The sequence below is a fragment of the Chlamydotis macqueenii genome, chromosome Z (assembly GCF_036417535.1).
Source record: "Chlamydotis macqueenii isolate bChlMac1 chromosome Z, bChlMac1.mat, whole genome shotgun sequence".
Taxonomy (NCBI): domain Eukaryota; kingdom Metazoa; phylum Chordata; class Aves; order Otidiformes; family Otididae; genus Chlamydotis; species Chlamydotis macqueenii.
Genome location: NC_141593.1, coordinates 48,630,520 through 48,642,166, shown reverse-complemented (window position 1 = coordinate 48,642,166; position 11,647 = coordinate 48,630,520). Strand labels below are relative to the sequence as shown.

Genomic DNA, 11,647 nt, shown 5'->3' with positions numbered 1-11,647 from the left:
GGAAAGGGAGGGGGCGGCCGGCGCTGCGCCCGGTTGAGCGCCCCGCGCATGCGCCCTGAGCGCGGCGCCCCCGCTCGGCTCCGCTCGGGCCGCGCTCGGCTATTTCCGCCTCTTTGTTTTAAACTCCTGGCTGAGCCTTTTAAATTTATTCTCCCTCCCCTTTTTATTTTTTTTTAATTTTTTTCGCAAGGGAGAGGAAGAGGGGCTGGTGTTTCCCTCTGTGTCGCGTTACCTGGCTCGCGTCCTCCGCTTTCTCTCTGTGGTCTCGCCCGGGGAGTGGAGGGTCGGCGGCGGTGGCAGGGAGGAAAACCCACCGCCAGCCCCTGGAGGCGACCGCGCCCCTCCCCCGGCCACGGACGTCAGGTCAGTCCAGGGCTGCGGCGTGGCACAGGGTGGCGTGGCGTGGGAGTCCTTCGGTGGCGGGACCGAGGCCCCGGCCTTCCCCCGCCGCGGGGAAGGCCAGGCAGAGGTCTTGGGGACGGGGAGGGCCTGCTGTCCCCCCAAAATCCCCCCGAGGTATTTGCAGTTGAGGGTGCCTGCGGCCTCCCGGCATGGGTGTGCGTAGTGGTGGGGGAGGGTGCGGAGCGAGGGCTTTCTCCGCCCCGAGGGGCTGGGTGTGGAGGAGCGAGCCGTCTGCCCCTGAACTGTCCGGGGTTGGGGGCGGGGTGGGGGGGGGGGGCGGTTCGTTGTGGCTGAACTTTACGTGCAAGCAGGCTGTGTTCTCGGAGGGCGGGAGGGTGCGTTAATAGGAGAGGCTGGGTCTTGTGTGAGGATCCCCTCCCCAAATAGTCCGCGAGTCTTCTGTGGGCCAGGGGACCGTCTGTCCCTGCCCTTCGGTCTGTCTGGACAGCTCCCCTTCGCCCCGGGGGAAGGCGACTCTTGTCTTCTGAGGGAGCGGGAAGTCCCATACTGCGCGCTCAACCCCTTCCTACCCCCGGGCAGGGCACCCTGTTGTGTGGAGGGGCCTGGGACAGCTCAGCGGCGGGCACGGCTGTGCTGGGTGTGAGGAGCCGGGGTGGACGGAGCTGTCCCAAGCTGTCCGTCAGTGCTTCCTCCCCTGCAGGGCTGCATTTGCAGGGCCTCCAAAGCTCCACGGCTTTGGGAGAAAGTATCGCTTTGAGGCGTGGGGAAGCAGTTGTTAGTGGTGGAGATACCGTTTCGAGTAAGCTAGGGAATAGAGGGGGCATGTCCTGTGCATGTATGACCTCACCTCTGCAGGTGTGTGGCTTTAGTGCTGTTTATCTGAGTGGCATATGGGATTCTAACTCTTGTGAGAAATAGGAAATGGAGTGGTACTTGTAGGTAAAATATGGTAATGCTTATAGTTTGAATTGTTTTAAGGTTTAAGGAGATATATATATATATACACACACAAAATCACATATATGTGTGTATTTGATAGTACAAAATTCTGATTGTTTTCTCAACCACTGAGTTTTAGTGAGTTGTAGTGCTGTTGGATTTGGTCTCTTAAGTTGATATCTTTTAAAAAGTCTGAAAGTGTCAAGTATTACTTCAGAGTGTCCTGTGTGGAAAGTTTAGCATGTATTATAAGGCTCACAGTAGATTTGATTGTTGTGGTTTATATTCTTTTGTTACTTCACATGTTTTGTTTTTGTTTTGTTTTGTTTTCAGTTGTTCCAAAACTATCACTCTATGCAGGCTTTTTGTCAAATCAGTTTAGCCGTTTCCTGCCTTCTGCATGAAATGTGTGCCTCTGAGAAACTCATTCAAGAAATTCTGTTTTAGTATCTTTGTGTGCTCTGGAACATTCTTCTGGAAATATTTTGTTTGGTATTTTTCAAAATAATTCTATGTATTAAGGAGCATCCCATGTATGTATCTTCCATTTTAAATTGATTTCCTTTATACAGCGTTAACAACTAGGCATATGCTAAATATGTTGTTACGAGTCTTTTTAGTGTTAGGTAGTGTGCTTTTTAAAAATTATTATTGATTATTGCTAGTTAGGATACTTCTGAATTTTGTGTTCATTCTTTTAGTGGCAGATCAGGTGAGAGTCTGAACTGTGATACTTACCATATGTCTCATAAAGCTGCTCTGCAATTAATAAAATTCTTTGGTAGATGACAAGGTGACTAGAAATGGAAACCTTGTACCTTTCCAATAGCTTTACTATTTCAATTTAAGTTGTACATGTAGATATTTTATAATGTGTTTTAAGAGAATACAGAACCTGTGCAGAACTGAAGGTACTTGGTAAGATCAGGTAGGATGCATTAGAAAAGCATCAGGGGGTTTTCTGAAGAGATGCATATAGGTACTGCAACAGAAAGCTTGGAAAGAAATAGATTTTAAAGCATTTTGTAAACCGCTTTTTGAGGAAAATCTGTTTCATTTCTTTATGTGGGCTGATCTAGTCAGCTTGATCTTGTTACTATGCTGTCACCAGAGAAAATCAAGGCTGAACACTTGTAGATGCTATATTAAACTATATCAACGTAGAGTTTGTAACTATGCTAGCCTAATACTAATGCCTAGAATGGCAGAAATTAATTACAATGTTATAAAAGACTTCTGCTACTAAGAGACTGTAAAGTACACCTTCTAGTTGCTGTAGCTGCCCAGCCTGCTCTTACTTCTCCTGGCTACCTGTATACTTTAGAGGAGGTAATCTCTAAGCTCTGTATTTGAGATATAGGTAAGCTTTCTTGCCAAGAACCATTCTACGTTTGCTTTAATAGCTTCCATTTCCTTTTTCCCACGACTGTTTAATCTAGGTGGCCGTTTTAGCGTTTGTCAGGTAGTGATCTCTCAGAACTGAAATAATTCCTGAACTCTCTAGGAAACTCTGTGAGAAGTAGTAGAAGCATTTCCATTGAGGCTCTAAGCTAGATATGACCTACAAAGTGGATGTGGACATGATGTTTTGAAAAGCATGCATGTTAATATCATTTTGCTTTTCAGCTACTGTCTTAAGAGATGATACCAGCTTACGGGAAAGTGTAGTGAGATCTTGTATGTTACGAAATAAATATTTTATATATTTTTTGTTTTGGATCTGTTGCCCAATTGGTACATATGTGTAAGCAGAGTTACTAAACAGAAGCTTGCATTGATGATGACGTTTGGAGATGCAATAGATTTAAAAGTGTTGGCATTCCTGAGGGTTTAGTAGTGTAACTCTGTTCTTTTTTTTGTCTTTGCTAGTAAAGATGTTTAATGATGGTTGAAACTACTCTGATTTGCTAGGTGAGATACGCTGTCATGTTTAAAGGAAATGTAGAGAAGACCTGCTCAGGGCAGTTTGATTGGAGTAGGTTAGAAGCCAGGAAGAAGCTGTCCATGTGTTTTAGCTTATACAAGATGTAATTTGAAGCTCTGTCTTGAAGTAAACTTACAGTTTTGTATTCCTTGCACCTCTCATTTTAAAATGCAAGCTCGCTCTATTAGACTGTAAGTTTGGCTAATATATGGAAGTCATAAATGCAATAAAAGGGAAGAAAGGGGTTATTCTGCATTAAAATTAATCTTTGCTGTTGTGATATGTAACAGTTTTGTTGCTAACTGAAGACATACTGTAAACAGTGGTTTATTCTGTAACAGCTCTAAAGAGCTAAGAAAAAACTTGTTGCTCTTATCCGAATTAGATTTTCTCAAGTTAATTTTACTGAATAAGTTCATCTGTATTTAAATCAACAGACTATGAAAATGAAATGCTCATTGTGGTGAGAATTAGTGAGATTGAAAGCCTTATTTGCGATTGAAAGTTTGATTGAAGTTTGCTACTGCAGAGACGTGAAGTCTTAGAATCATATTGCAGAGCCAGCATTGTAGGAAGTTCATCAATGATACTATTTTCCCTTGTTTTCTTTCTTTTTTTTTTTTTCCTTTCTTAATCAGAAACAGTACTTTATACTAGGAACTTCATACTATACATACGACCTTAAGGGTCTTATTGTTCCTTTGTCAAACACAGCACATACTATTCAAAAGTAGAGGGTAGTAGAGAGCATTCAAAAGTAGGGGGAATAAGAAAGTATGATGGACTCAAGTTACTTGTTCTTTGTGCCAAATGGGGATTGCTCTCACGGTTATGACTGCCTCTTTTTCAAATCACAATTATAAGTTGACAGAGTCAGTTGGGGAAATTGTTGAGAGCGTAGCAGGGAGAACTGGAGATAATTGAGGAGTATGTGTTGGCATTACTACAATGGAGGGTGAGATTCTAAGGAAGAAATATGCAAGTGTGAAGAAAACCAGGCATTTTGTTGTCTTGCTGCTAGTGGAACAACTTATTTAAAGTAGCTTTATCATTATTTTCCATCTCTCTGCAAAGTGGCAAGAAGGAGACTTATTATTATTTCTATCGATGTATATTTAGTTTGATGATTAACAAGTAACTATTTCATATTCTGTTCATACCTTAGAACTTTGCCTGCATTTAAAGGGCTTGTGTTTTGGTGGCAATAAGGATCCTTCTTGTTTGAAACAGAGGTTATCCTTGTTGGAAACTGGCTGTCTTTGAAAGGATATCTTTGCTTTGTAAATAGCATAAATTAAGTTTTTCAGTTTTAGTTAAGAACTTTCAAGTCCCAGCGTAACAGGTCAGCGTATGTTACTATCTGTAGTCAATTATTATATAATCATTGTGATGTTATGGGATACAAGTCTTCTGTGAATTATACGTGCTGTTATGTCATGTCTGCTATCTTCTCTTGCAATGTGCATGCAAATGTTAATATAATGTTTGTAACCATAGATGTCATTTATTCATGAAAATATTGAGCATTGCCAGTGCAGTGTTTGCTGATTTTTCAGGTAGTGTGTTGTGCTTACAGCTTTTTCTAGTTTGTCGCCTGAAAGAACAAGCTGAAATGTACAATATAGCTGACTAATTTATGTATCTCTGACATTTCTTGTTGTGTCTGAGCTATTAGTTTGACTACACAGATTGGTGTAATGAAAGCCGTGGGTCAATTGATTACTTAGTTGAAGGACACTGACAAATTTATTTTAACTTATTAGACAAAATGTTTATTTTTATTTTAACAGCTTTATTTATTGTAATGAGCAGCAGCAAACAGTAGAATTTATTTGACAAATGGGATTTTTTTTTAACATAGTGGCATGCTTTGTTCATTCAGAACATAGAGACGTTTGGAAGTTAAAATTGTGTTTTTGAGCTAGGGTGAAAAGGTGCTGAGATCTTGTGTTAACTCCTGTGTTTCAGATTATTGTATTTAATACTGTTACATTGTGATAATAACTGGGTTTTGGTTTGTTTATATTTTTTACCTAAAATATAAAGTATGTTCTAGACACAAGGACTCCAGTCTTGATTTGAGGATTCAAAATACGCAAGAGATAAGGGACTTCTTAATATGTTTGTGTAAGTACCTAATCATGCAAACTGCTAAAAATACATATGTCCCTGTTTCTAAATTAAATTATTTGTATTTTGAACTCCATCTTTTGTTAAACATATATCTGTTAAAGGTACTTCTAGTACTATTTCCTCACCAAATCAATCCTATTAATGCTTGGAATGCTTTTATTTCCATCTTTGAATTATTCCTTTCTTCTAAGGCATGGACCCCAAACCAGTGTACAGTGTTTTCCTCATCACTTCTGTCTACGCTTATGAAAACTCCCCAGTTATGGTGCTATAGCGAGTGATTCCCTTAGTCCTTCTTGCTTTAGCATTGTACTAAGTGGTTGTTTACTGACTGTTTTTCAAGCTTCACTGAATCTTTTTCAGCAAAAAGCAAGCATAACACCACCACTTGTTAAATGCTCACTTAACATTTCTTATCTACAAGTGCAAGTTGCTCTTGCCCTGTGCGAAAGTCTACGCTTACAGAAAAATTCTTTTGTGGTGTTGTGGAAACAGTGTAGTAAAAAATTATACTCTATCAGTGAAATCCACCAGGTTTAGAGATAAATATTTGTCCTTTTTTTGGGACAGTGATATGGATTTGTTTCTTTTGTTCTAAGAAACAAGTCAACTAAGCTGCCTTTTCCTGTAGCAGTTTGCTAAGACTGATTGAAGAGTAGCCTTGCATCTCAAATTGATTTATGCTTTAAGATAATGCTTTTTTTTTTTGATTTGCCGTATGATGATAATTGTTCTCAGACAAATTGTGAAGAGACGCCCAATATTTTTGTATTATTTTCCTGGAAAATCCATATGTATTTTCCTTCCCAACCCTCTTTTCCCAGTGCATTTGGATTTGATAAATTGGCATTACCTTACCTTGAATCTGTACTTTTAAATTCTGAAGTTCATTGCTACAATCTATGTTTATTCCTGCAATGAAATATTAAATCTAGTCTATTTGAAATACTGTGGTAATACCTTATTTTACCAAAAGTTTCAATCTAACTGTTGTTGAGCAGGAGCAGTTTATTTGAAAGGTGCTTTTAAACAACATTTATCCTTGTTAATAGTAGCATTATACTTGGTGGCACCAGAGTAAGTAGTTTATTTGCATACCAATTTATTAATCTTGTAGTCCTATTCCTTGACTGACTAGAATTAGAATTCCCTCCCAAGATGAGGTTATTCTGTAAGAATTTCAGAAAAGACTTCATAAAATACTTCATTCAAACTTCTTATTTTGACAATTGACCACAAGAAAACTTGTCTAGATTTGTATAGGCTTGTGTCTGAGGTAGCATAAGTGGCACTGGATGAGATAAAAAGGCTTCTGGGTAGCTATTGAAGCTTATTTTCTTCAGTTCACCTTCTTGCATTCAGATTCTTTCAAGATTTGACAGAAGTTACCATGAACACTCTGTGTATATTGATCTACATTCACTATTAAGTGAATCTTGGCACTTGAAGGTTTGATTTTATGAATATCTTCAAGATACATAGGTGTAAAAAGTACCGTATTAGTTGCAGTCATTTTTGATGCAACTTTTTAGGCATAACTGTCGTGGTTTTGTTTAGTGAGGGGGGGCCTAAGGTGGCAGCTTCTGTAGGAAACTGCTAGAAGTCGCTCCCCTTTGTTCAGGGGACTTGGCCAGGTCTAGGGCGGACCTGCTGCTGGCCAAGGCTGAGCCGATTGGTAGCAGAATGTCTCGTGATAACGCCTCTGCGATAATGTATTTAAGAAGGGGAAAACAGAAAAAAAAGAGAGAGAAGAGAAGATGTGAAGAAGCTGAGTCGGGGCAGAGGCGCGGAGGGGGAGGCGCAGGCCTCATGGGCCTTGCAGGCCTCACCCTCTGGCCTCTCGCCAGGTGGCCAACTGGGCCCAACTCGGTCCGGCCCGGCTGCAAGAAGTGGAGAGGAGATGAGAAGTGAATAAGATGTAAAAAAGATTCTGAGAGACATCTACCAGCCTGTTGTGAGGAACGGCTGCAGACGCCAAGGTCAGTTCAGAAGGAGGGGGAGGAGTAATGCGGCTCCTGGCCAAGATTCCCCTGCAGCCTGTGGTGACGACCATGGTGGAGCAGGTTGTCCCCCTGCAGCCGATGGAGGTCCACGGAGGAGCAGAGATCCACTTGGAGCCCGTGAAGGACCCCGTACCGGAGGAGGTGGATGCCTGAAGGCAGCTGTGGCCCGTGGAGGGCCCACTGGGACAGCTGTTCTAGAGGGACTGCACCCGTGGAAGAGATGACCCACGCCGGAGCAGTTCCACAAAGGACTGTGGCCCGTGGGAGGGACCCCATGCTGGAGCAGGGGAGGAACGTGAGGAGTTCTTCCCCCGACCATGAAGCAGCGGCGTAAAACAACGTATGATGAACTGACCGCAACCCCCATTCCCTCTTCCCCCCTGTGCCGCTCGGGGGGGGAGGTGGTAGAGATAATGTTAAGCTTGGGAAGAGGGAGGGGTCGGGGGAGGTTATCTTGTTCCCTGTCTCATTCTCCTGCTGTTTGTAGTAATAAATGAATAGTTTTCCCCAAGTCGAGTCTGTTTTGCCCGTGACAGTAACTTTAAGGATTTCTCCCTGTCCTTACCTCAAACCTCGAGCCGTTTTTCCTTATATTTTCTCTCCCTGTTTTCTCGGAAGGTGGGGGGAGTGAGAGAGAGACTGCGTAGTCTGGTCCGATCGGGGCTGAACTACGACAATAACCTTAGATGCTACTACCAGGAATTGTTTATCAGGAGTATGTTTGCTCTAATCTGTAACACTTACTCAAATTATGTAAGGTTTTAATGGCCAGATGATAATAGCTCATGGCTTTTGTGGTTATGATTTGATGACTAAAAAATTACTTGAATTTGGACAAACTTACAAATACAGGGAGGATAATGCCTTGTCTTGTTTTCTTCTTGGTTTTTTTTTTTTTTGGTTTGTTGTTTTTTTTTTGTTTTTTGACAGAAAGGTATTTTACCCTGGCCCTTTTTTTTTTTTAAACTGAAATCAGCAATGCAATTTTTAACTGAAATTAGCAATAGCAGTGCAATAAGCCATTCTGTGACCAAGTATATAAATGGATTATGGTCTTCAAATTAAGTATTTTTGCTCCTTCTCTTTGGGAAGGGAAAGTATGTTCTGTCCCCATGTTTCAGTTCCTCCCTCTGTTGCACCACCAGATGGGTCAAGTGACTTTCCTAGTGGAACCTGAGGTAGCTTTCCAAGCCAGTGCTCTGTCAGGACATCTGTTCCCCACTTAGAAGCATAAGTTGACACTGAATTTAATTTCTGGAGGTGATTGGAAAGTGTTGTGGAGATTTGATTTATCTTCAGAATGTGGAGATACAGAGTATAAGTGAGAATATTCCAGATTCCTCTAATTTAGCCTCCATTATTAGGCCTGATGTTACTGTAGCATACAGTGAGCAGAGGAGAGAAGACAAGGAAAAAATTAGCTGCTTTTGCTTCTCTTCCAGATTCCTTAGCCCCTTATTGTTTCCCATTATAAGTAACTTTTTTTTTGAGTTAATAAAGTTTTCTCGCTCTCTGCAGACATTTACAATTTTAGCATGCAAGTGGGAAAAAAAAATCAGCTCTGTCCCCTCCCAGTTTTAATCCAAAACCACAGTAATGAACTTTTTGTTTTCCCTGAAATTACTCTTTCAAATGCTCATAATATATGAGGAGATCTACAAATGGTGCATCGTGAGACAAAAAGTCTTTCAGATGCCCAGTATTTGCTGTGTGGAGATCACTGTGAGGCAGGAGCCTTTTTGTCCTTGTCAGCCAAGCTTTTGATGATACATATTTCTTGTGAGGTATTTTTATTAAGTTGTGTTCTAAAGAATAGAGGGAGAAAGTGTCAGTGAAGATTACATCTATTTAAACAACTGTTTAATTTTTATTAACATTTTAAAGTTATCCTGATTGTCCCTTGTGACATAGTTCAGTCTCCAAAGGCAGTTCTGTGTGAATTGCAGAAAGGAATCAAATTCAAGCGTATGGATACTGCTAACAGGCTGTCGTAGTTAACGTTTTGCACTGAAAGACGTCCTTCCCTTTTTACTGTACATGTCACACATGCATCTAGTGGTTGAAATTTGTTGTAGGAAGCGATGAGGGTTTATGAAAGTAATTTCACTTTTAAAAATTCCTGGGGGGAGACTTAGTGTATACCTGGAATGCAATTATTATGATACATAGCAAAGGTAATATTTATTTATTTATTTACTTATTTATTCCTTTAATAGACTGTCAGACACTGTTTAGGCTGAGCCTTTTCAGAGAATATTTTCTTCCTGCAGTTTTTTAATAGCCTATATCAATGTGGGGTTGAAGTTTTGTTGTGGCAAACGTCTGTTTGATCGCTAATGATCAATTCTGTGATATTTCTGTAAGTTCAGTGATGTTTTTGATGATGGATATGTTTTCATATGGAATGAACAAAAGACTGATGCAGAAAACTTTAGGTCATATAGGTCACTTTCTTTGTAATTTGCTGCTTTCTGATCTGCTACTGTGGATTAGAAAGGTTCTGCAGTATATCATAGTATCTATCGTTCCATTATGTCCATATGAAATGCTGTTGTGAATGTCTGACTCCTGACAGCATAAACGCCGTTTAGTGGTTATTTGTCTGCTTTCATACTAGTTTTCCACATAGATGTCTCTTTTACTAATAAAAAAAAAGTTGGTCTACCGATCCATTTTTCCTCTGATTTTATTTTTTATGAAGTCTGTTACTTTATTTCATCTGACTGTCAGTGCTGTGTTTGTATACTTGAAGTTGGAAAGAGCTAGCTGCTTAGCTATTGCTTTTCTGTTTCGGCATCTTTATTTTCACCAGCTGTCTTCCCTTAGCTGTAAAAAGCTGGCATCTATGCCGTGTTTAAAGGGATTCCGAGGAGTTTTGTGCAAAGAGATAAATGCAGTGTGTGTCTTAAACTCATTTATGGACTAAAACTAAACTGTCCTAGGGGCTGTAGAGTACTATTACCGTGATTGGATAAGGAAGAGCAATTTAACTTCTGTTAGAAGTTACTATTCTTTTAACTTCTGGTAAAAGTACTATTCAAATATGTGTTTTCTATAATTCTAACTCTAGAGAAACAGTCTTGAACATGTGACAGATAACTATATGCAAGGCTGGACAGGGAAACTTCTGTTCAGGAGGCATTTCATTTCTCTTGCTAGCTGGAATATGTGAAGCTTGTGCTAGTGCTGCAGTGAGTGCTGAGTAAGTTGTAGTAAGGGAAACTGTTAATTGCTTGCTTTCTGTGAGATTTGGTTAAACTGTTGGTATTTGGTAGTTTAGATAACGTTTTCATGGCTACTCCTTACTAAAGTGTAAGTATTACTAAATATATAAACAAGGTGCACAAGTCCATGGGATCTGATGAGATCCATCTGCGGGTCCTCAGGGAACTGGTGGATGAAATTGCCAAGCTGGCTATCGTATTTGAGAACTAAAAGGGTAATAAGGAAGACCCAGTCAGTCAGCCTCACCTCTGTGCCTGGCAAGGACATGGAGCAGATTCTCCTGGAAACGATGCTAAGGCACACAGGGAGCAGGGAAGTGGTTAGTGACAGCCAACATGGCTTCACGAAGGGCAGATCGTGCCTGACCAACTTGGTGGCATTCTATGATGGGGTGACAGCATCAGTGGACAAGGGATGAGCAACGGATATCATCTACCTGGACTTGTGCAAAGCTTTTGACACTGTCCCGCACGACATCCTTCTCTCTAAACTAGAGAGACATGGGTTTGATGGACGACCACTCGGTGGATAAGGAGTTGGCTGGATGGCCGCACTCAGAGAGTGGTGGTCAACGGCTCAATGTCCAAGTGGAGACCAGTGATGAGTGGCATCCCTCAGACGTCCATGTTGGGCCCAGCCCTGTTCAACATCTTTATCAGCAACATGGACAGTGGGATAGAGTGCACCCTCAGCAATTTTGTGGATGACATCAAGCTGTGTGGTGCTGTTGACATGCTGGAGGGGAGGGATGCCAGCCAGAGGGACCTTGACAGGCTGGAGAGGTGGGCCTGTGCCAACCTCATGAAGTTCAGCCAGGCCAAGTGCAAGGTCCTGCATCTGGGTCATGGCAATCCCAGGCACAAATACAGGCTGGGCGGAGAATGGATTCAGACCAGCCCTGAGGAGAAGGGATTGGGAGTGCTGGTGGATGAGAAACTCAACATGAGCAGGCAATGCGCCCTTGCAGCCCAGAAGGCCAACCGCATCCTGGGCTGCATCCAGAGGAGCGTGGCCAGCAGGTTGAGGGAGGCGATTCGGCCCGTGTACTCTGCTCTGGTGA

General features: G+C 41.7%; 1 protein-coding gene across 2 annotated transcripts in view; it reads left to right on the top strand.

Moving 5' to 3' along the window:
• The first annotated feature begins 226 nt into the window (after nt 1-226).
• PCGF3 (polycomb group ring finger 3) overlaps nt 227-11,647 on the top strand; it is a 67,919-nt gene continuing 56,498 nt past the window's right edge. The window contains exon 1 of one of the 2 annotated variants that reach the window (XM_086770115.1): nt 227-363. The gene's annotated coding sequence lies outside the window, so the exon portion shown is untranslated. The remainder of the gene's footprint in view (nt 364-11,647) is intronic. The other variant, XM_086770116.1, reaches the window with a different exon arrangement.